At 48.0% G+C, this 22,002-nt stretch overlaps 1 pseudogene; it reads right to left on the minus strand.

Moving 5' to 3' along the window:
- LOC102857068 overlaps nt 1–22,002 on the minus strand; it is a 39,451-nt pseudogene that overhangs the window by 950 nt on the left and 16,499 nt on the right.

Consider the following 22,002-nt stretch of genomic DNA (forward strand, 5'->3'; position numbering starts at 1 on the left):
CACAAGCCACGGAGTGGGTGGGGGGTGACCCACGGCTCACGACGCAAGGACACAAGCCACGGAGTGGGTGGGGGATGACCCACGGCTCACGACGCAAGGACACGAGCCACGGAGTCGGTGGGGGGTGACCCACGGCTCACGACGCAAGGACACAAGCCACGGAGTGGGTGGGGGGTGACCCACAGCTCACGAAGCAAGAACACAAGCCACAGAGCGGGTGGGCACTTGCCCGTTGGCAGGGGCTGTTGATAAGCCTTATGAAGAGTGGACAGCACTTGGCCTTCCAGACCTCAGGCGACGTGGCGTAGGACACGTCCATGAAGCACTCCGTACAGGCTTTCTGCATCCCCCAGACGTTATCTGAGCAGAGTTCAAAAAACTTTGGGATCTACCAAAGCAAATAAAATGGTGCTACTCAGGGCAGAGGCACAACAGACAGATTCTAACACAACAGGAGGAATATTCAGAACAGAGCCCTGACTGATTGAAAATTCCAGTCTTCCTGGACTGGCTGAGACTGGAGAGCTTCCTGAGATCACTGTCCTCAGGTATGCCTTTAAACCTTGAACCCAAGATCACCTTTTAGCTAACTAACAGAGCAGTTATCATTCCTGACTACTCTTCTCTTAAAAAAAATCCACCTGTGCAAGACCAAATGATCTACAAGGACTTTAAAACAAAGTTGAGAATGGGTTAAGGAAACTAGATTAAGGAAAACAGAACAAGCTGAACAGACATAATGACAGCATCCATATAATATAAAGAATGTAACTAGTGCCACTGAACAACTTGTATAGAAACTGTTAACTGAGGACCTAAATTGCTATGTGAACCTTCACCAAAAACACAATAAAACATTGATGTTGTTGTTGACTGTCATCAAGTTGAGGACAACTCATCGCGACTCTATGAACAAAAGAGCCGATGTCTTTCTATAACTATGGTCCTTTCTCCAAGTTCATAGAGTTCCCATAGGCATGTGGTTTAGGAAGTGGGTGCCACCCCTGCTTCCAATCAAAACCGAAACCCACAAAGATGAGAGTGTAAGAGGGCAGGGAAACTAGCCGAATGGAAACAGAACCAACAGAACGCAAAGAGCATGTTCACATGTCATAAAGAACATGACTGACATGCCTGGGCAACTTGGGATAGAAACTAGCTGGGAATCTGAACATTTGTGTAAACCTTCACCAAAACGACAACAATCTTATTTTAAAATAATAACATCTGTAATACTCAAACCTGGTTCCCCTGAAAAAAAGCAAAGTCCATTTAACTGATGGAGCGAATTAGTGGCAAAGAGGAAAATGCACCGGTCTAAGTGTAATGGAATCATCTGACGTGAACAGGAATGAATGTAAGCAGATGAGAGAAACGGTTCCCTTTGTTTTTATTTTAGCAAGTAACTTGGTAGTAAGTTTGCTAGAATAATAAAGGAAACCAGAAAAAAAAATGCAGAATAATCATGGCTGCATGAAATATAAAGAAAAATGGAGAAAACCTTAAATGTATCAGATGTTCCCACCAGCTCCCCCATTCGGGGTGCCGCCGCTTAGAGCATCTCACGGCTCTGTCCTCACAGACGGTGCTTTGTTACAAACGGAGAGGAATGCAAACAATTCCTGTCCACAGAAGCCCAAGCTGTGCCGTGTGGATGCAGCCGATTACCCATCACTCCATCCCGATGGGGACTCCTTTGTTCATCCACTTCCGTGTTCCTGGGTCTCACCAGGAACATGTGGTCTGTTCACTCCTGTATTAAACTAGTCATATTTTATCCGTTCTCTCATCAATAAAGGATTGAAAGAAGATCTTCAGCATGACTTCCCTGCATCATCTGGCCCCAAGTCACACTTCTATCCGCTTCTCAAGTGCTGCCTTTAGCATGAGCTTTGTATTTAACATCCTACCACAGGTTCATGGACTGAAATGCTTCACTGTGGACGTATGACGTGATTCTGGAAATCTCCACCCACAGAGAGGTTAGCATGGCGGCTATGCTGTCCCGCACCTTCTAGAAGACAGCACATACTGCACCTCCCAAGCCAGAGAACGGGAACAAGTCTGCCGGCGTTACAACAGCTTATACGTAAAACCGAAGGGGCTTCTGAAGGCAGCCTCGAACAACAGCTTCGAGACACTACTCCCTGAAGTTAGCGTTCAGCCAAAGTTACGAACCTTCGGGCGGCTCCCTAGGACGAGGCTGGGCGTCGCGGGCACAAGGAAGAGAGCAAGGGCCCTGTTTTAGGAAGGGCTCCAGTGGACAACACCTCTGTGGCGTGTGAGAAGGGGCCTTCACAGACTCAGCAGCAAGTGATGGGAATGCTAGACAGAGAAACTCGTTCTCCTTGGTGTGCAACGGGCAGAGGCAGACCCCTGCTAGGACTGAGGGCTGGGAAGGGGACCCTCTACAGGGAGAGGGCTGGAACAAGCGAGGTGATCGAGGGGCCTGAAGTCAGCTGTGTGGCCAGATAAAGGCTTCTTCTCTAGCGTGTGATGCATCCAGTGAGGAGGGAGCTTGTCAGATGCACCGAGCCCTGGTGGTGTTCACATCGAGGAGCCGCTTCTCTGGCGGTTTGAACCCACCAGCAGCTCCAGTGGAGACAGATGGGCAGTCTCCTCCCGTGAAATTTACAGCCTCCTGAAAACCCACAGGAGCGTCAGTTAGGAGCTGCTTCCGACTTGACAACAGTGGGATTATGAGACACACAGACACCCAGGCCCTACCTTCACCCACTGAATCAGAATCCACAGCCACTGGGCCTGAGCCCTACCCATGAGCCACAGCTCAGCTCCACAGCCGGAGATTTTGTAGACCTTCCACGCCCAGGAGTGAGGAAGGGGCCGCGGTGAGGCAGCTCTGTGAAGGGACCTGAATTTGAACCTACGGACCAAGGAGAAATCCTAAAGATTCCGAAGCCGTGAAGTTGGGGAGCCACGCTCCAGGTGAAGCAGTTGAGGGGAGCAGGTAACGTCGCTGAAGCTGCTGAGAGAGCCTCAGGGGTGTGACTGGTGGGGGTACTAGTCAGACTGGGCAAGACCCTGAGCTCCGCAGACAGGAAGGCTGGAGGCTGGAGGCAAAGCCCAGCCGGCGAGCAGGCAGCCCCACGCCAGCTTCGGAAAGCGCTGGGAGGGGGGTTGGCAATTACCACCGGCAGAGCTTCATGTACCAGAAACTTCTCAGAAGGCTTCTTGTCCAGCGGCATAACAAATATCACCAAAATGTGCAGCACGCACCTTAACAAGGCAAAAGGCACAGTCGTTAGTCTTCGCTGTCACTTTGTCTTAACAAATGGCAGACAGTCCTGGGCGGCAGCGAGGAGCCAGCCAGGCCACTAATGAGCACAGCCTGCGCCACCGCCCACGGCCACGCCGGGTGCCCCGTGCATCGGAAGCAGGGCGTTTGCAGACGGTGGCCGATCCGAAGGCTTTTTTGCTCCAAATTGATCCTGATGCATAATGCATCGCGTTAGCAACAGGGCAAAAGGGACCCTTAGGGCTCTCTGGGTGGTAAATGAATCAATCTTCTCACCCTACGTCGTGATGAGACACCAGGGGAGGCGGCCACTTAAGCTGCAGGAAGCGAGGTGGAAGATGAAGCTGTGAAGGAGAGATGGCAAGGGGCTCGGGAAGGAAGAAGCTGGTGCCGGGTGACCAGTGACCCGAAGGGACTCAGGGCTGGGACTGCAGGTTGCAGGGAGCTCTGCACAGCCGGTGATGGGGAACTGGGGCGCCCTACCTGGGCCTAAAAGCACCAGAGTGATGAGCAAACCTATCCTCCAGGCTGTGTGAGCCCCAAGCCACTGCCCCAGTCCGTCCAGGCCATGGCCACTCTCCACTGGGTCTTCAAATCTACCCCCAGGTCTGTGCGGTCGCCAAGCCACTGCCCCGGTTGGTCCCGCCCACGGCCTCATCTGCCTCCTGCAGCTTCGAACCACCGTCTATGAGGTTGCAGCCTGATGCCTGTCACGTCCCAGCCTCGTGCACGAGGCGGCACTGTTCAGCGATCTCCCTAACACAGCCACGTCTTCCCTGCACGTTGTGTCTACTGAGAACGTCCAGAGTTGATGTCCGTGTTTCGGGGTGCTCTGTCGCTGACTGTCCTCCACACTGTGCTACGAAGAGCCGGGAGGCACGTTCCCACCTTGCACACATGGAAGGGCCGCCTCTCGGCACACAGCTCACAGGGGCAGCAGGTGGACACGACGCCCTTGCTCTGCACTGACGCCACCTTGCAGATTATCTGGAATGACAAGTGGATGAAGGTCGTGGGCCAGCATCCCAGGTACCTGACAGGGTGCAGCCGGGATGCAGACGTTCAGCACTCTGTCCGTCTGTGAGAAGCATGGGCACAAACACTACTTGGAGCTTCGTTACATTATACAGTTAACACAAGGCCAAACCTATCTTCTATTTGAATAAGCATCTTCCTGACATGGTGATACAGCCTGCCAGGTATCCACTGAGTGGACCCAGTACACAAGGGGCGATTCCTACGTACCAGCACTTCCTGTGAACCTGACAACTCAGGTATTATCTATACCCATTCTTCCAGATGAGGAATCTAGGGCTCGGAGAGGTTAAGGAGTGTGACCCCAAAACCCCACAAGGGTGCCAAGGTGAGACACACAGAGCAGAGAGGCTTAAGTGTTTGGAGGACCCTGAAAGGAACACCTGTTCTACCTGTTAGAAGTGGATAAGCACTGACGGAAAGGCAGTGGAGAAGATACAAAGTTGGTATAATGAAATCCACAGCTGTCGGAGGAGAGCGACTCCTCCTGTGAGACTGATGGCACCGAAAACCCGCTGGGGGGCCAGCTGAGACCCAACAGCACACAACCACCACCACCACATAAGGAGAAACAACAGCACGTGGTCAAGGATAAGGTTCAGAAGGCAGGAAGTGAGAGTCGCACCCATCACCTTCACACATTGTCATTAATAGTATAAAGCACAATGTGTATGAAGCTTTGGATAAAAACCCTATTTGCTTTGCAAACTTTCAAATCAAAACAAAGAGAAATAAGTAAAAATACACCTTTTCCAACAATAAAATAAATACACAGAATCTTAAAAGATGAGCTGCAAGGGAGATTTGGAAGGAAGGCCCAAAATCTGTGCATAAAACCTGCTGAAATTTTTTTTTGGTAGACTGCAAAAGCACCCATATGTGGAAGAGATTCCAGAGGACTTTGTAGAGAGGTAGCAGCAGGAAGATAAGGAAACTGAGAGATCAGAGCTGCGGCTGACCCACAGAAGACAGTCTACATGGTCTACACGGGGGACCAGTCAGAGTCTGTGAGGGCAAAAATTGCCTTAGAGAAACAAAACTGAACCCAGAGTCCCTGCAATGTGTCAGTTACAGTGTCCAGGGTCTGATCAAGTCACTACGTGAGTTAGTCAGGGGAAGAATAAAGAACAAAGTAGACAGAAGACATCAATGTCAAGATTATCCAGATGTTACACCTGGCAGACAAGGTATCTAAAAGGCTTGTGCAAATATGCAAGACTGACAAGCAAAACAGATGTACGGAGAACAGATATGGCTCCCACCAGAGCCAGGGAAAGGATGAACATTCTAGAGCTGAAAGGGACAATAACTGAAACAAAACAATTAACTGGGTTAGACAGCACACTGAGAACACAAAAAAGGTCACTGAACTTTAAAACGATCAAGTCTGAAGATCAGAAAAATGATGAAAAAACGAAAAGTGCATCAAAGATCTGTGGGACGAAATAAGCGGCCCAACACTCGTGTAACGGAACTCTCATATAGAAAGGGGGAAAGAAGCACAGCACAGAAAAAAGACTGTCTGCAGGAACAACAGCAAAGAACTTCTCAAATTAGGAGAATTTATCAACATATAAACCGAAGAAGCTGAATGAACACAGAGCACGATAAATATCCTTGCTGCTAAAAGCAAAAGAGCCTTTAATATTTTTCTCTTAAAAGGAAAGTCTAAAAAGCAGCCAGAAAAAAAAAAGAGGAAGAAGACTTAATACACAAGCGCGTAACAAGAACGGCAGCTGTTCCTTGTGAGAGCAGAGGAGGCCAGCAGACACTGGGACGGCATCTTTCATGCTGAGTGAAAAACAAATAGCGAAACCTGTCAAAACTATCATTCAAAAATGAAGCCAGATAAAGATATTTTCAGATAAACAAAAATTGAGTTTGTCACTAAAAGATGAGATAGAAAATACCAAAGGGAAGTCCTCAGACTGACAGAAAATGATACCAGAGAGTAATAATGCAGGCCCAAAGGACAGGAGGAAGGATCACCAAAAAACGGTAAAAAAATAAGGGTATAAAAGCCTATGTTCTCTTTCCTTAAACTCTTCAAAACTGATGTAACTATTTAAAGCAGAAATTATAAGGTTGTCAATTTATAAGGTAATGCCTGCAAAGACCATGGTACAAAGGATCAGAGGGGTGTATGCTAGCTATGTAAAGTGTGTAACACTGACCCTAAATAAACTCCAGAAGGAGCTTTGTAGAATGCCTAGAGTAAACGTTAAAAACATAAAGAAACAGCGATGGCTGAATATTGAAAATCCTAAACAGAGACTGTTGTTAGGTGCTGTCAAGTGGACTCAGGACCCATAAGGACCCTGTGAACCACAGACTGAAGACAGCACCTTTGTCATCAGCTCTGCCGTGCACAAGTCACTGTGTAAACCCATCTCATCGAGGATCTTCCAGCACAATGCCCTCTCCTGAGCACTGGTCCCTCCTAACAGCACGCGCAAAATATGCAAGATGAAGCTTCTCCATCCTTGCCTCCACAGAGGCACACTTCCTCCCCCTAAATGTGCTGCTGTTTCTGGCTCTCCACGGGATCTTCAGGACCCTTCTCCAATGCCATAATTCAAAGGCATCAATTCTTGTTCGGGTCGTCCTTGTTCATCACCCACATGAAGCCAGCTGAAGAGAAATGAAAATATAATGCTGAACACACAATCAGCCCCGCTGCCAGGCTGGGGCTGAGTCAGGGCAAACCTGCAGGGGGCTTTCAGAGGATGTACTTGCCCGGGAGATTGCTCCCATTTCTCCTGCAGGGAAGCTGGTGGATTTGATCAGTGGTCTCCTGGGTTAGCAGCATAACCTCCTACCCACTAGGCCACCAGGGCTCTCTAAAGTAATGCTAAACGTAGCAATAATTCCATGAAATGTAAATGGACTAAATATTTGACTAAAAGGCAGAAACTTGTCAGGTTAGACGGAAAAGCAAGACCCAACTATATACTGACATAAGCAGAAATATTTTAAACATAAAGATGTTGTTGTTGTTGTTGTGTACCATCAAGTTGGAACTGACCCATAACCCCCTCTGGTGGGTTTTCAGAGGCAGGAAATTGCACAAGAGGAGAGAGCCTATCCTTCTCTCACATGGACATAGAGGTTACAAATGAAAGGATGAAAGCAATAGATTATTCAAAAAGTAAACCTAAGCTTGTGAGTGTGGTAATCCCAAGGCTGGGTGAACTGTGTGCTGCTCGTAGAGCCACGGTGAGTCCAAAGGCAGCTCAGCAGCACCAAACAATAAAAGCATGACCACAAGGAGAGAGAACAAAGACACTTCTTAGTCACCCAGGATTATGACATCTCAATGACATAAAGACGAAAGCTGTAACTTTAAATGCTCAGAAGGACTCAAAGAAGAACTAAGAAAACGAAAACTCCCGCCCACCAAGTTGATTCTGCTGTACAGTGGCCCTACCGGACGACGAAGGGCTAAACCTTAGAGATTCCAAAGCCATCGTCGAGACTCCTTATGAAAGCAGGCTGCCTCATCTTTATCCTGACGAGGGGCTGGGGGATTCAAACCGCAGCCCGTTCAGGCGGTAGCCTGATGCTTAATCCACCATGACACCAAGGCTCCTAAAAAAAAAGCGCTTAATTTTTCACAATTTTCCACCTTAAAAAGCTGGGCACATACAAGAAAAAAGAGCTCAAGTAAAGAGAAAGAAGGAGCTCACAAAGAGTAAGATTCCATGACAAAGAAAACAAAAAGAAAATCAGCAAAGTAGGAAACTGGTTCCTTGAAAACATTAGTAAGATTGAAGACTGACCCAGGAAGAAAATGAGAAAATCCAAATTCAGAAATGGAAAGAGCTAACACTACAGGCCCTACCAACATTAAAAGGATAATAAAGGGAATATTACAAACACCTTTATCTCAATAAGCCTGACAACTCAAATGAAATTAATAAATTCTCTAAAATGACATAGATACAACCATAAACCTGAGTATCACCATATCTGAATTAAATCTGCCATCGAAAGCCATCTCATAAAGAAAATGCCAAGACCAGTGGTTTTCTTGGTAAATTCGAACATCTAGTTACAGGAAAAATAACAGCAATCTTAAAATCTTTCAGAAAACAGAACAGGAAGGAATTTTCCCAACTCATTTCTTGAAGCCAATATAAGCCAGATTTCAAAACCTGACAAAGACATAATAGAAAAGAAAATTGACTGCAACAGTGCTCTTGAATACAGATGTGAAAATCCCAAGCAAGACGTTAGCAAACAACAGACAGGAGTCGTCTTCTTCACACTGAACGCCAACAAGGGTCATCAGAGGATGCAGCAACTGGCAGGGAGAGTGTGACGACGTCATGCACACTCACCAGTCTTGGGATAATTCCCCTGTTTTAGGGTGGGGGAGACGGGCTACCAAGGAGAACCCCCCTAGACTGAGGTGAACTGAGTCATCTGCCACCTGGTGAGATGCACGGAGGAAAACAAACCCCTTCTGGGACGTCCCAGACAGAAACAGGGGCCTAAGTCTGGTCAGGGGATACAGGACAAGGCCCAACTGGGGGGCAGACTTCTCCTAGCCGTCAGTGGTCCACACAAAGGCTCCAGAAAGGTTCAACAGACTGGCAGGATCCCACACTGACCCTTGACTGGGTGCATTCCTGGCACAACTGACAATGTTCAGATTCAGACAGTGGATGGGGCTCCAGTGCTGTGTGGTCATTCACCCCCTGACCTTCTCCACCTGTGGATGGGGTACCAGTGCTGTGTGGGCATTCACCCCCTGACCTTCCCTACCCCCTGCTGTGGACTGGGTACCAGTGCTGTGTGGGCATTCACTCCATGATCTTCTCCACCACCTGCTGTGGTATATGACAGAATGGCTGTGTCAGGAAATATACATGCAAGCATTTAAGGATAAAGAACTGTAACATCTCCAACTTACTATAAGACAGTTCAGGATGAGTGTGTGTGTGTACGTGTGTGTGTTTATAGAAGGAATGGAGAAGTTAAGTAAAGGGTTCACAAGAGTTCAGTTTACTATTCTTTGAGTTTGAAATTAAAGCAGAACTCCTTCACTCTCGTTGCCACCAATAAATTTAAAAAAAAATCCCCCCAGAAAAACTGGTTGGGGAGAGGGCTGCACGGGAAGGTGTGAGGGGAGCCTGGGGCAGTTGCTGTTCCCTGGGTGTACCTGTCCCACCAGACCGCGTGCACGCGTGTGTGTGTGTGTGTGTGTGTGTGTGTGTGAGTGTGTGTGTGATGAGAAAATGTTATTCATCAAGCCAAAAGGTACTATATCTGACGCTTGTGGTCAGTCTTGAAAATACGTGGATCAAATATAGTCCTGCCTCCCATGACGCCTTTTTAGAGCATCACACGATCTGCTTCACAGCCCATTCACTAATGTTCTCCAGACTACACCCCAACCAAGAGAGGAGAGTGTCGGTGGGGTGAGGGTGGCTGCCACAACCGCTGTGGAAAATCCATATCAGAACTGACAGGACTCCAGTCTGGTCTGTGAGGGCAGAAGTGTACGAAGCACCAGCCTCAGGAGGAAAGGAACAAAGGGAAGCTTCTATAGCCAAGACAACAGGCAACCAGAAGGCCCCTGTGTCTCCGCCTGCACACCCACCATGCCCACCAAAGCTGGAGCCAGCCCAGTGGGCACCCCTAGCGGCACAGAGGGCAGCACCGTGACCCTGGGACTATGTGCGGAACGCACTCCCCAAGGAGTTGCTTGGAGCCAACCACTCCTTTGAGCACAGAACCACCGCATTAGTCTTAAATAAATGCACAACTAAAAATGAGCTTAAAAACAGGAATGACGACAAAAAATGAGGACGCTTTAATGGGAAAACGTGTCGGGAGAGAGAAATAGGCTTGTGACAATGAATTATAGCCTCCGAATGCTAATGGCCTTCTCGCAAGTGAGAAGAGTCACAATTGGTCTCCGGAGACTTGTTTATCCCGTCTGGGTATAATTACAAGATGCAGCTTGCCTGGTTCCCACTGGTGCGTTTATTCACCAATCAACATGTACTTGGGTCTGACTCGAGGTCTTGTCCTGGGCTAGTGACTGGTCACAGGATGGCAACAAAGCCCTACACCTGGACCGGTCCCTACCTTGAGAAAGAGATGAACACGTTGACAGGATGGACCAAGTCACTGACTGGACTCACACCAGGAAGCCAGGATGCATGGCCCTGCACCCCCAGGTGCGCGTGTGGGGATGGCCTCCCAGTCTCAGAGCCACAAAAGATGCCGCCAGCACAAATGCTTGTCCCTTGTCCTGGCAGTGGCCATTTGGATAGACAGGCACCCGATCTGTCCATGTCAATGTCTACATGGCCTGACTGCAAGGGCAGCAAGATGCAGAGGCCACTGGTGACTAGCCAGCTACTTGTCTCTGCACAGCTCCCGGTCACCTGCTAGCACGCATGTGCGTGTCTGCAGCATCCAGGTCTCACTTCCAGACCGGCTGCGCGCTAGCCACGTCCTCCTGGGATTGCTCTAGAAAGTACATGTACGACGGCTTCTCCAGTAACGACATTGAACCCTTCATCCTACTCAGGTCCTCCTCCCCCCTGAGACAATTCGGTCTCCAGGCCCCCAGGGAGGGAAGAAGTAGAATAGCCTCTGAGTTAGACAGTGTCCAGGGCCACAGTGGACAGCCTAAGGAGACCCAGCTTCACAGCCCTGCTGAGAGAGAAGTGGGGTAGCTCCAAGGACACCCCAGAGGACAGGGCATGTGCTGCCCCTGGGGAGGTCCTCTCAACCTCCTGTTCATCGCAGGCACGTCCAACAGTTTACTCATTTCAGAAATGAAACCAGTGCAGTGTTTTGAATGAAAATCACAATTTATATTAACTAATTTGTTTTACAATTAGTGGAGGCAACTTTTTGAAGGCTTGTCATTATATTTAAAAAAAGAAGAAGAAGAAGAGGAGGAGGAGAGAAGAACAGTGCTGACAGGAATGGAGTGTTTAGAAACAAAACAGAATAAAGCATCAAGCCAAGATGCCATTGGCATTACCGGTCATACACCAGCATTCGTTAGGAGTAAGATATGTGGGGGTCAGTCGTGACCAACTTGCAAACAAAACAGAGGATCTGGTTGGCAAACAGCACGTCTCGACTCCCCTGACCCCCAACTAAATGACGTTATCCCAGTTTGCTTTGCAAAAGAAATTTAATTTCTTGCAGGCAAAGTTGAAATTTATAAAAGAACCCTGGAGAATTGGAATTTTAATAATCAATTATTCCTCAACCTGATTCATCTTATAAGCATATGGGATATGAAAAAAAAAAATTAAATTAGTTTAAAAAGCCAGACCTTTTACGCGTAGTTGGAGAAAACTTTCACAGAAATGAAGAGTAATTGCTCAATGATCAGATGCTATAATGCAATTTTTCGGAGCTCTGTGGTGAGTAATGTTTCTGCACGGCGATAAAGAATACTTTTTTCTAACAGCGGTCATCACCAACCAAGAAAACAATGGCCTTTCCTGTTGTCCACAGTGCTAACAATGAGGACTCAGGCCTGTTAAGCCCACTAGGGACAATCCGCCCACCGTATCAGCATCACCCGTTCACAGCTATGACCCAGAAAGATGGGCTGGCCAGGCAGTGTCCTGACCTGGGCCAAGGGAGCAGACAGTCAGAACGGCTGACCACTGCTCAAGCCTGGAACAGAACCCTCCACCCCCACCCCCAGGGATCTGCACTCAGAAAGCAGCGAGGAACTCCAGGAGGAACGCAGCACTCGACACGACGCTGAAACCAAAAGAGCACCTTGTGCCCCCAAAATGCTCGGGAGGTGGGAATGGGTGAGGAGGAGGGTGCGTGGAAATGAGAGACCTGGGAGGCAGCGGGAAGAGGCTGTCCTGTTGGGATCGTAGCCAACGTCACAGACCCAAATGGGCATGAATTGCCCAATAAGGAAACATTGGCTGTGAACTTCCACACAGACAACGGGAGAGGAAGCCAGCCAGCCACACGGGCCTGGACACAGTACCTTGCCTAAAGCCACACAGGGCCAGGAGACTGCAGGGAGCACCGGATACGGTCCAGGAGAGCTTCTGTTAGCTGGAGGAGGGTTCTAGAATTATGCAAGTGTTCTCAGTGGACACAGAACCTTCCTGCTGTCCAAACACTGGAGTGGTAAGTCTCCAACACAGAAATGCATCACTTAAGTGATCCCCTAAACTGCCTGTCTGTAACTAATACTAGCTTGGGGCAGTGACAGCCCTCCCAGAAGTCCTGTGCACATTTCTGCCAAATCTACACCTTCTTCATGTTTGCTTAAATACTTTAACTTTTGTCTGACTTTATAAAATAAGTACATGTTTTACTAAAAAACCCCACCTTTTTACTATACAAGTATCACTGAGCCACACCTCAGGCAGCTAATGAGGTTCTGTCCTCAGGGAAGTGAGCCCTCTGTCCATGCTAAGGCCCACAGCCTGGTGCCCTGCCCAGTGACATGGGGCAGCTGTCACCTCGGTGCCCGCAGTGATGCCCTTTGGGAGGGCAGTTAGGGAAGGCAAGGATGGAAGTCAGACTTTTCACCATGTATGATTTCTACTTTTGACTTTAGAATTGTGTAAACACTTTTATGTAATTATACATCAAAACATCAATAATTGAAGCAATTGCTAAAAAGAAGAAAGAAGAAAAAAAAAACAACAACCTACGGAACAAATGCACCTGTGTGTCAGGTTGGCAGCGTAGCCGCAGAGAAAAAGTTTATGAATGACAGTAACGTTGTGCTGTAACCCAACAGAGTCAGCGTGACTGCGTCTCTCGAGGGGGGCATCGCCTCCAGACAGAAAGAACTGCTGAGAAATCCTAGAGGGCAATCCTGGCACACTGCTAGTAAGAATGCAATTAAAATGTCATCAGTAATCCTTTCACCTTGTTGGTGCTGATGTAGGAATACAGGGACTTTTCTTTTTAAAAGAATGGAGAATGGGGGGGGGGCGTGGATGGATGGATAAATGGATGGGTCGATAGATGATGGATGGAGGGATGGATGGATTGGAGGATGGGTGGGTAAATGATGAGTAGATAGGATAGGTGAGTGGACAGATAAGTGGATAGACAGATGGTTAGATGATGGATGGATGGGTAGGTGGATAAATGGGCAGGTTGATAGATGGATAGATGGATGGATGGCTGGGTGGATAGATGGAGAGAGGGATGGACAGACGGCTGTTAACTGAAAGGCCTGCTTAGCCTATTAGCTGATCCATGAGAGAAAGACGTGTTATGATCAAGTTCTAGTCTGTCATACATGAGGTGACCAGGAGTTGGAATTGAGCCTGCAGCAGTGGGTTCTGGTATAGGAAACTCTGGGGATAGAGAAGCGTGGTTGTTTCGAGTGCATGGGATGTAACCAGCCAGATTCAGACTGGGAGGGCTTGAGGGGGCTACAGAACGAATGAGTGGGTTTCTTCAGCCTACACACAGCGACAGGGATGCAATCCACCCACCACAGCGATCGCTTCAGCTCCACTCACAGGGCCCTCCCCTGGGTCCCTGGAGCTGCACAGCCTTCCTGGAGGGATCTGCTCGTCTTTCTCCCATGGAGTGCCTGGTGGATTTGAACTGCCAACCGTTCCAGTTACACCCTACACCACCAGGGCTCCTTAAAGGCGATTTAAGACACACAGACCAAATGAAATGTGTGGTCCCACTTGGATTCTGACTGGAACCCATGGGCAAGAACGAGAATGCGAGCAGGGAGTGTGTAAGCTCTGAAGGCTGCTCCCGTTCCCTCTGACGGGGGTGGTCAGGGCCCCCTGGCACTACAGCCTTGAAGAGTCCTTTCCCAGGGAAAAGTACCTACGTGTTTACAGTTCAACAAGAATCACTTCTCCGAGATCTGGGCCAATCTGGGGAACACAAATGGAGAAGGAAAAGCTTGAACAAGGGCACAAGTGGAACATGGGTATTCGTTCTGATGTGAAAGCCCACTGGTAATAGAAGCATTTTTGAGAAAATATGTGGGTGCCTAGAAAATTTCCACAGTGAAGGTTTTTTTAAAAATAAAAAGGAACTACGATTAGAATGGGAGCCATCTCCCCGTGGGACGACACCTTTCGTCCCTGTATCACTTGAAGCAGAGAGGCTGTTTTGGAATCAGGACAGCAAATGAAACGAAGGAAGATTTGCTAAAGAAGGCCTCTGAAGGCCACAGTGTACAAACCGGATTGTCAGGATCTGCGAGGTGCCTCTCTCCAACACGGATGAGATGCTTGGAGACCACCACCACCAAGAAGTCGGACCAACTTTCCTGCAGAAACATGGCCATGGGAGGGGACTGCTCCATCATCTCGGGGTGTACTGTGGGCTCTGTAGCAGGAAAGGGGAAAAAAAGAAAGGAAATAGATACTTGACGAGGAAGGGCAGCGTCTTACAGAATACACTTATCATTTCTCGCTGTTCTTACTAAAATACTTCATCAAGCAAATCAGACAAATGCAGTTTAAAAATCATTTCCCATTCAGAGTATTTATGCTACAGACAGGCTTAAGAAGCTAATAAGCTATACAGCAATATAAAAACATAAACCGAAGAGAGAATGACAAGTCTATTACAACAAGCCATATATAAATGGAGGGGGGGTGCAGTGGCGGGCACCCTCGGCTGACCTCCAGGAACCCTTACAACTAATGGCCTGCACGCCAGACCGATGGCTTGTGCTTACTTCAGTTCCAGCCAGAATGCATACATTATAAATAAGTCTTTCCTAAATGCACTCCGCACAATCCACACTTCCCAATTATTTCTAAGGCGAAGCATTAAACAAAAGCGTCGCTCGAGCTCCAATATACCACATTAAATTTAACACGAATATATAATTGCCGCAGCCCCGTAAAATGGTGACTAATTTACGAAGAGAATCCATTTAAAGTTTCAAAACATCCACGGGGGCCTTTTTAAAAGCTTTGTGTCACATTCGTATGAATATTTCAAACTCATATGGGTGATACAGGGAAGAAGGACTTCATTTTTTTTCTTTTTTCTTCCCTATTTCCCCTTAAAATGATCCCACGCAACAGTAGGCCTGAAGTCCCTGTGACTTTCGGGAGCTCGGACTGTCTATCAGTCATTCTGGACACAGGGCGAAGGGCCCTCGGAGCCACTGTCGGATACATTACTCCTCTGCCCTGTGAGAAGGACACAGGACGAGGGCGAAGCAGTCCCAGCGTCTGCAACACAGCGACGTGCTCCCTTCTGGAATAGCCATCAAGGAGAGGCAAGAACAGGAACAGCAAGATCACGCTGCTGTCATTGTCAAAGTCAATGTTGCCACGGGTGCCGTCAGGTTGGTTCTGATCCACGGTCACTGTACTGACAACAGGGTGAAACACTGCCTGGCCCTAAGCCCTCCTCACAGCCAGTGCTGTATTTGAACCGACTGTGGTAGCTGTCGTAGACCCAATGTATGGTCCTTGGCTTCATTTAACAGCATCTCCTTCTCTGAGGACTGGTCTCTCCGGAGAACATGTCTAAAGTGTGTAAGACAAACTCCTGCCATTGTCACTGCCACGGAGCATTTTGGTTTCTCCAGACAGATGGATGTTTGTTCTTTTGGGAATCCTCGGAATAACAGTCATGTCACCGCTGTGGAACTCACAGTGGACGCTTCAGTGGGCTGTGGAAGTCTGTGCGTCACACAAAAGGGACAGCTCAGCTTTCTCCTGGGGAGCTGCTGGTAGCTTTGAACTGCAGAGAAACAGCACTGTCACCAGAGCCCATGGTAGAGGCAACCTTATTCTCCAACACTATAACCCGAATGTATAAATTCTTCAGCACTCCTTACTCACTCCCCATTTTTCACAGCAGTATGAGGTAACAGAAAGGAGTGTGACTTGAGGCAGGTGCACCTTAGTATACTCAGAGTGGCATCTTTGCTCTTTAACATTTTGAAGAGGCCTTTTGAGTGTATAAGTGTATCTGCTCAGGGTTGTATCTTGGGTGCTGCTGCTTCCAAGAGCATTGATCACAGACCCTGACAACTGCAGCCTCTTCTTTGTTTATCATGGTGGTGTCTGTTTGTCCAGCTGAGATTTTTGTTTTATGCTGAGGTGTGTTGTAGATTGAACTGTGTCCCCTTGAAATGCACATGGATGCAATGATACAATGTTCAAGATATGTCATGATCTCACATGATCTGATAAAGCCAAATCTGCAAGAGGATTAAGATTGGGATAGAAAACTCTTTAATCCCATCACAGCCCTAAGGGCACTCTCCATAGCAGTGACCTGTGGAAGTGAGCTGAGGTGGGACCTGGGTACCACCAAGAAAGAATCATCAGGAGCAGAGTGAGTCCTTTCGAACTTGATCTCTTGATCCAGGAGAGGCCCTTGGCACCAGGGGAGGCCAGCACACAGGGAGATCTCTGAGGAACAGAGGCTGACAGAAACAAGGACCTTCCTCAGATCCAGTAGGGAGAGAGAGAGGGCCTTTCCCTAGCCTGGGACCTGACTTTGGACTTTTGGCCTCCTAAACTTGGAGAGAATAAACCTCTGTCTGCCAAAGCCATCTCCCCTTGGTTTTGCTGTTGTGGCAGCACTAGAGGACTAAGTCAAGAGAAGGCACAATCCACCACAGTCATCTTAAGTAAGCCCCTCAAGTTGTCTTCATTTTCTGCAAGTACGGCTGTGTCATCTATGTACTGGAAGTTACTGATGAATCTTCCTCCAACCTTGATGCCACATTTTTCTTTGTGTAGTCCAGGAAGGAGAGACAGGTCTTTGGAGAGGGACATCATGCTGGGTAGAGTAGAGGGACAGCGCAGGAGGGGAAGGCCTTCTATGAGGTGGATTGATTCAGTGACTGGGGTAATCGGGATGGGTGTGTCAGAGGCAATGAGATTGGCACAGGATAGAGCAGGGTTTAGGGCTGCTGTACATAGGGTCGCTATGAGTCACAAGAGACTCGACAGCACATAACAACAACAACAACAGTCCAGCTTCTCAGATTATTTGCTTTATGATGAAAGAATACAACCTTGATGCACATTTCTATATTTAAAACTACACAAATTTCTCCATTCTGTTCAAATGACTGCCTGTTGGCCTACAGACAAGCTCTGCATAAGCACAATTAACTGTTCTAGAACTTTCCTTTCTTAACAATGTTATCCATAATTTGTTATGATCCTCGCCAACTCGGACACACCTGCATCCATTGCTGCAGTCACTGTATCAGCCCATCTGGTTGAGGGTCTTCTCTTTCACCAACCCGCCACCTTTCCAAGCGGTGTCTTCAGTAACAACTTGCTCAAAGTATAAGAGATGTAGCATTGTTATATATGCCTCCAAGGAGTATTCTGGCTGCACTTTTCTCCCAGACATCCATGCCTGTCCTCTGGCCATCCATGGGAAGAGTCAGTGCTCTTGTCCAATACCACAGCTTAAAAGCATCAATTCTTCTCCTGTCGTCCTTAGTCACTGTCCAGCTCTCTGATGCATAACAAGTGATTAAAAAGGCCATGGCCTGAATCAAGTAACCTTAGTCTTCAAACTGACTCCATTGCTCCTCAGTAATTATGAGAGGCCCTTTATTGCACAGTTTTCCAGTGTTTTCTCTGAAACTCCTGATGGCTGGTACCACCTGTGTTGACTGTGGACCCAAATAAAGAGTAAATCATTGACAAATTCAATCTGCTCTCCAACTATCATTTACCTATTGATCCAGTGGTAAGAATTTTAGGGGTTTTTGATGTTGAGATGTAATCCATATAGAAGACTAAACCCTTTGAACTTCTGCACCAAGCGTTTCAATGTCCTCCTCACTTTCAAGAAGCAAGGTGTATTATCTGCATAACACATGTTGTTGATGAATCGTCCTCCTAGCTGGATGCCACCTTCTTCTTCAGAGTCCAGCTTTTCAAACGATTTGCTCAGCATGCAAACTGAATAGATATGGATATCTTTTTTATTAAAATATAATCTTGTTTATTATCTTATTTAGTAAAAGAAACATTTAAAAAATAAGTTACTGTTGGGTATTCCTAACTTCTTGGAAATGCACATGTGAAAAAATCAAATTACACAAATGCTGTACAAACCTACATCTTCTGATCGTCTGACTACAGTCCCCATCACTGTTAAGAAGCCTTTGTCATTGCTACTAAAGTCCTGGAAGATATCAAGCAGTCCTTGGGCGATTATTTGACTATGGAAAATAGAAAGGACCTGTGAGGTGTCTGCCCAGCAGTGAGCAAGGGCACCGTGCTGACATCAGGTAACACAGCCACAGAAACAGTCAGGAAATATCCGGACAGGCCAAGCTCCCGACGGGGTCAGACCCACAGGAGCAGGGCGAGTCCTCTAGCCTGGCCGCCATCACAGGTCAAAACTGCTCACTCGTAATCGAAATGCTTTTCTGGTTGATTCCATGGGCTTAGAAAGACTTGGCAGAGGGGGATCCCTGAGCAGAGGGGAACCCCTGGGCAAAGGGGGTACCCTAAGGTTGGGGAGGCTCTGGGGAGGGAGGCCCTGAGGCACGGAGCAAACCCCAGGCAGAGGGGGGCTCCTGGGCAGAGGAGGAACGAGACAGCCATCCAGAGGAGGCCCCTTCAATAACCGTCTGAGCAACTAGAGGAGGAAAGGCCAGGAGGGAGGATTTCAAAGTTCAGACAAGTCCCCCACGGCTCGTTTTTATGTCCTGTCTACCTGTGCTGATGAACTCCAACAGCTGTGAGATGACCCATAAGTCAAGCCTATCAGGTTTGTTTGCCAGGGACAGGAGGACTGGGAGGCCACATCCAGCCAAACGGGCAGGCTTGGTCAAGAAGCAGTCACAAGAGGACAGAGAAGAGCCCTGAGTCTGGGGCCTGCCGGCACATCCAGGAATACGGTGAGCCAGCCCTGGCGGGGAAGCGGGCCTGGACCCTGCACGCCAACGGCCACAGCGGTCCCAACACGAGAACAAGCCCCAGCACGGCAGGTCTTCCCTGGCCATATCACAGGGGAGCTGAGCAACACAGCTCGCATGCCTCCGCGATTCTAACCACTGCAGACAAACCTTAATCCGGAGAGTTCGTGGTCAATGGAAGAGCCACCCAGAGGCCAGGGTCCCCCAAGAGTAGACCCATCCACTCAGGAGGGCCATGCTGACCGAGATGGGACCATTTGAAGACAGGAAACCAAGACAGAGGGGAGATGAAGAGCTTTTCAGACATGCAGACAATGGAACACCATCACCAGGCAGCCTGTCCTAAAGGAGATAGTAAAGGAGTCCTTCAGGCAGAAATGACATACAGAGGACAGAATCCCCATGAGGGGTGAGGAGGACGAGATGGCAAGTCCATGGGTAAATACTAATGACCTTATCTCCTTACTGAAACCTCCCTGGGAAATACTGAACAAAAGCAGTTTAACTAAAAATGGTTTCTAGGTGTGGTGGGCTGTACATGCATATATACAGGCAGTCCTGCGACTTCCAATCCCTCAGACACCCACATCTTTCTTCCGCGGAACAGCTGGAGATGTTTCAGTTAGCTGTCCCACACTGAAGCCATGACACCACCAGTGGTTCAGAGGTCTGGCCAACCCCTATTTGCCCTTTAAAGTCATCCTCACTTTGAAACACAGGAACCAACCCCTACCCTCAAAGAATTCTTCATCCCAATTGACCTCTGGGGCAGGTCCGGCAATCAAGGAAAAGGCTTCTAGGCTTTTCTAGCACTAAACTGCAAACCACACCTGCTGCCCTGCCCTGGAGTTGACTCACAGGCCCTCGCCCTCGGCTGGGTTTCCAAGGCTGTAAACAGGAGACTGCCCACCTTTCTCATGGGGGGGAGGGTGGCTGGGGGTTTCAAAGGTGCTTAATGTGTCACACCACCAGGGCTCCTTCTCCCATGGACACTCCCTCCCTTCCTGCCTCCTTCTCTCTTTCCCTCCTTCCTTCCCTCCCTCTCTCACTTGCTCCCTCCCTCTCCCCCTCTTACTCCCTCCCTCCCTCCCTCCCTCTCTCACAGGCTCCCTCCGTCTGTCACAGGCTCCTTCTCTTGCTCCCTGGCTCCCTCACGTCACTGGGCTGGAACCACCTCGGAGCTGACCCTCCAGCCGCTCTTTCAGAGGCTGTCTATCAAATAGAAGGGACTTCCCAGCTTTTTCTCAAGGAGACACTAGCAGATTCAAATGGGAAGACATCTTTTGGGTCAGCAGTACAGCTCCACCACACGACACTATTAGAGCTCCCTAAAAGCAAAGTAAGGTGAAAAAACACCAGATGTACCTCACCTGTTTGACTCAACCTGCAGACTCTACCTGCGGGTGTAAAGATGCTGTCAAGCATGGATCTCAGGCGTAACCAGAAGACTGCCTACGTAAGCAGAATGCATAACAGAATCACAGCAGGCAGAGCAGGAGAGGGAAATGGAGATGTATTATGGCCAGACTCTTATCTGGAATGTGAAGTGGTAAAATATCACTGGAAGGTAGATTGTGATAAAGAATCATACTTAGAAAAACCCTAAGGCAGACAGTAAATTAACAGAACAAAGGGTTTGAGCTGGTAAGTGAACAATGAATCCAGGAGAAAAAAAGGCAGATAAAGAAAAAGGCAGCAAGAGATGTGACAAATAGAAAATAAACAGTAATTCAGCCGATTGAAAGATGTTGCTGCCAAGTACCAAGTACCAGAGTTAGAACCAACCCACAGCTGACCCTGCGAGTTCCACAGAATTAGAACCAACCCACAGCTGACCCTCTGAGTTCCACAGAATTAGAACCAACCCACAGCTGACCCTCTGAGTACCACAGAATTAGAACCCACAGCTGACCCTCAGGTGGGTCTTCAGAGGCAGTTAATTAATTGCATGGGAGGAGATTTAAAGATAGCAATTTGAATAATCATATTAAATAGAAATAATCTAAATATTCCAATTAAAAGACAGAGATGGTCAGAAATGACAAAAAAATAAGATTCAAATATACGCTGCTTATAAAAGCACATTGTAAAGACAAGTAGTTAAAAAATAAAATGATAGAACCACAGTGGTTATATTAATGGCATACAAAATATATTTTAGAGCAAGAAAAATAACACTAGGGATAAACAGGGTCACTTCATCATGATAAAGGTGTAAATGCATCAACCAAACGTAACATTTATGATCATACATCTAATAACAGAGTTCCAAAATTCATAAAGCAAAAATCAACAGAACTGCAATGAGAAGCAGGCAAACGTCACCTAAGGTGCCCAAAAAGTGCACGGTCTGAGGCTGATTGACACAGATACCCAACAACAGAGCCAAGGAAGGAAGTCAGACCCCAGAAGAGCCAGAAACTCACGTGGGAAATCGGGAGCCATGACCTACCTCAGACAACACACTAACGTTCCTCAGAGATGGAACATGGGAACCCAGAACAAACCAGGGGAAACAAACCAGGAGAACGTCCTTGAGATGTGACCTCGAGTTTGGCAAAGAGTCCTTTGAGCTCAAAATGCACAAAACATACAGGAAGAGTGCGCAGAGGACTTCACGTCAGAAGCATCTCCTCATCACATCACACTCTTCATAGAGTCAGACTGGAGAGAACATCCGACAAGACTTGTGCCTGGAATAGAGAAAGAGGCCTCACAACAAAATAATGAGGAGATGAAGCTCTAACCCTAAACCCACTGCCACCACCAATGTCAGAGTGCACAGTGCTTTTGTCAGACACAAAAGAACTACCCCATAGAGATGCCAGGGCTGTCACTGTCACTGTCT

This window comes from Elephantulus edwardii, unplaced genomic scaffold (assembly GCF_000299155.1).
Source record: "Elephantulus edwardii isolate Elephantulus edwardi_28Jun2011 unplaced genomic scaffold, EleEdw1.0 scaffold00193, whole genome shotgun sequence".
NCBI lineage: Eukaryota > Metazoa > Chordata > Mammalia > Macroscelidea > Macroscelididae > Elephantulus > Elephantulus edwardii.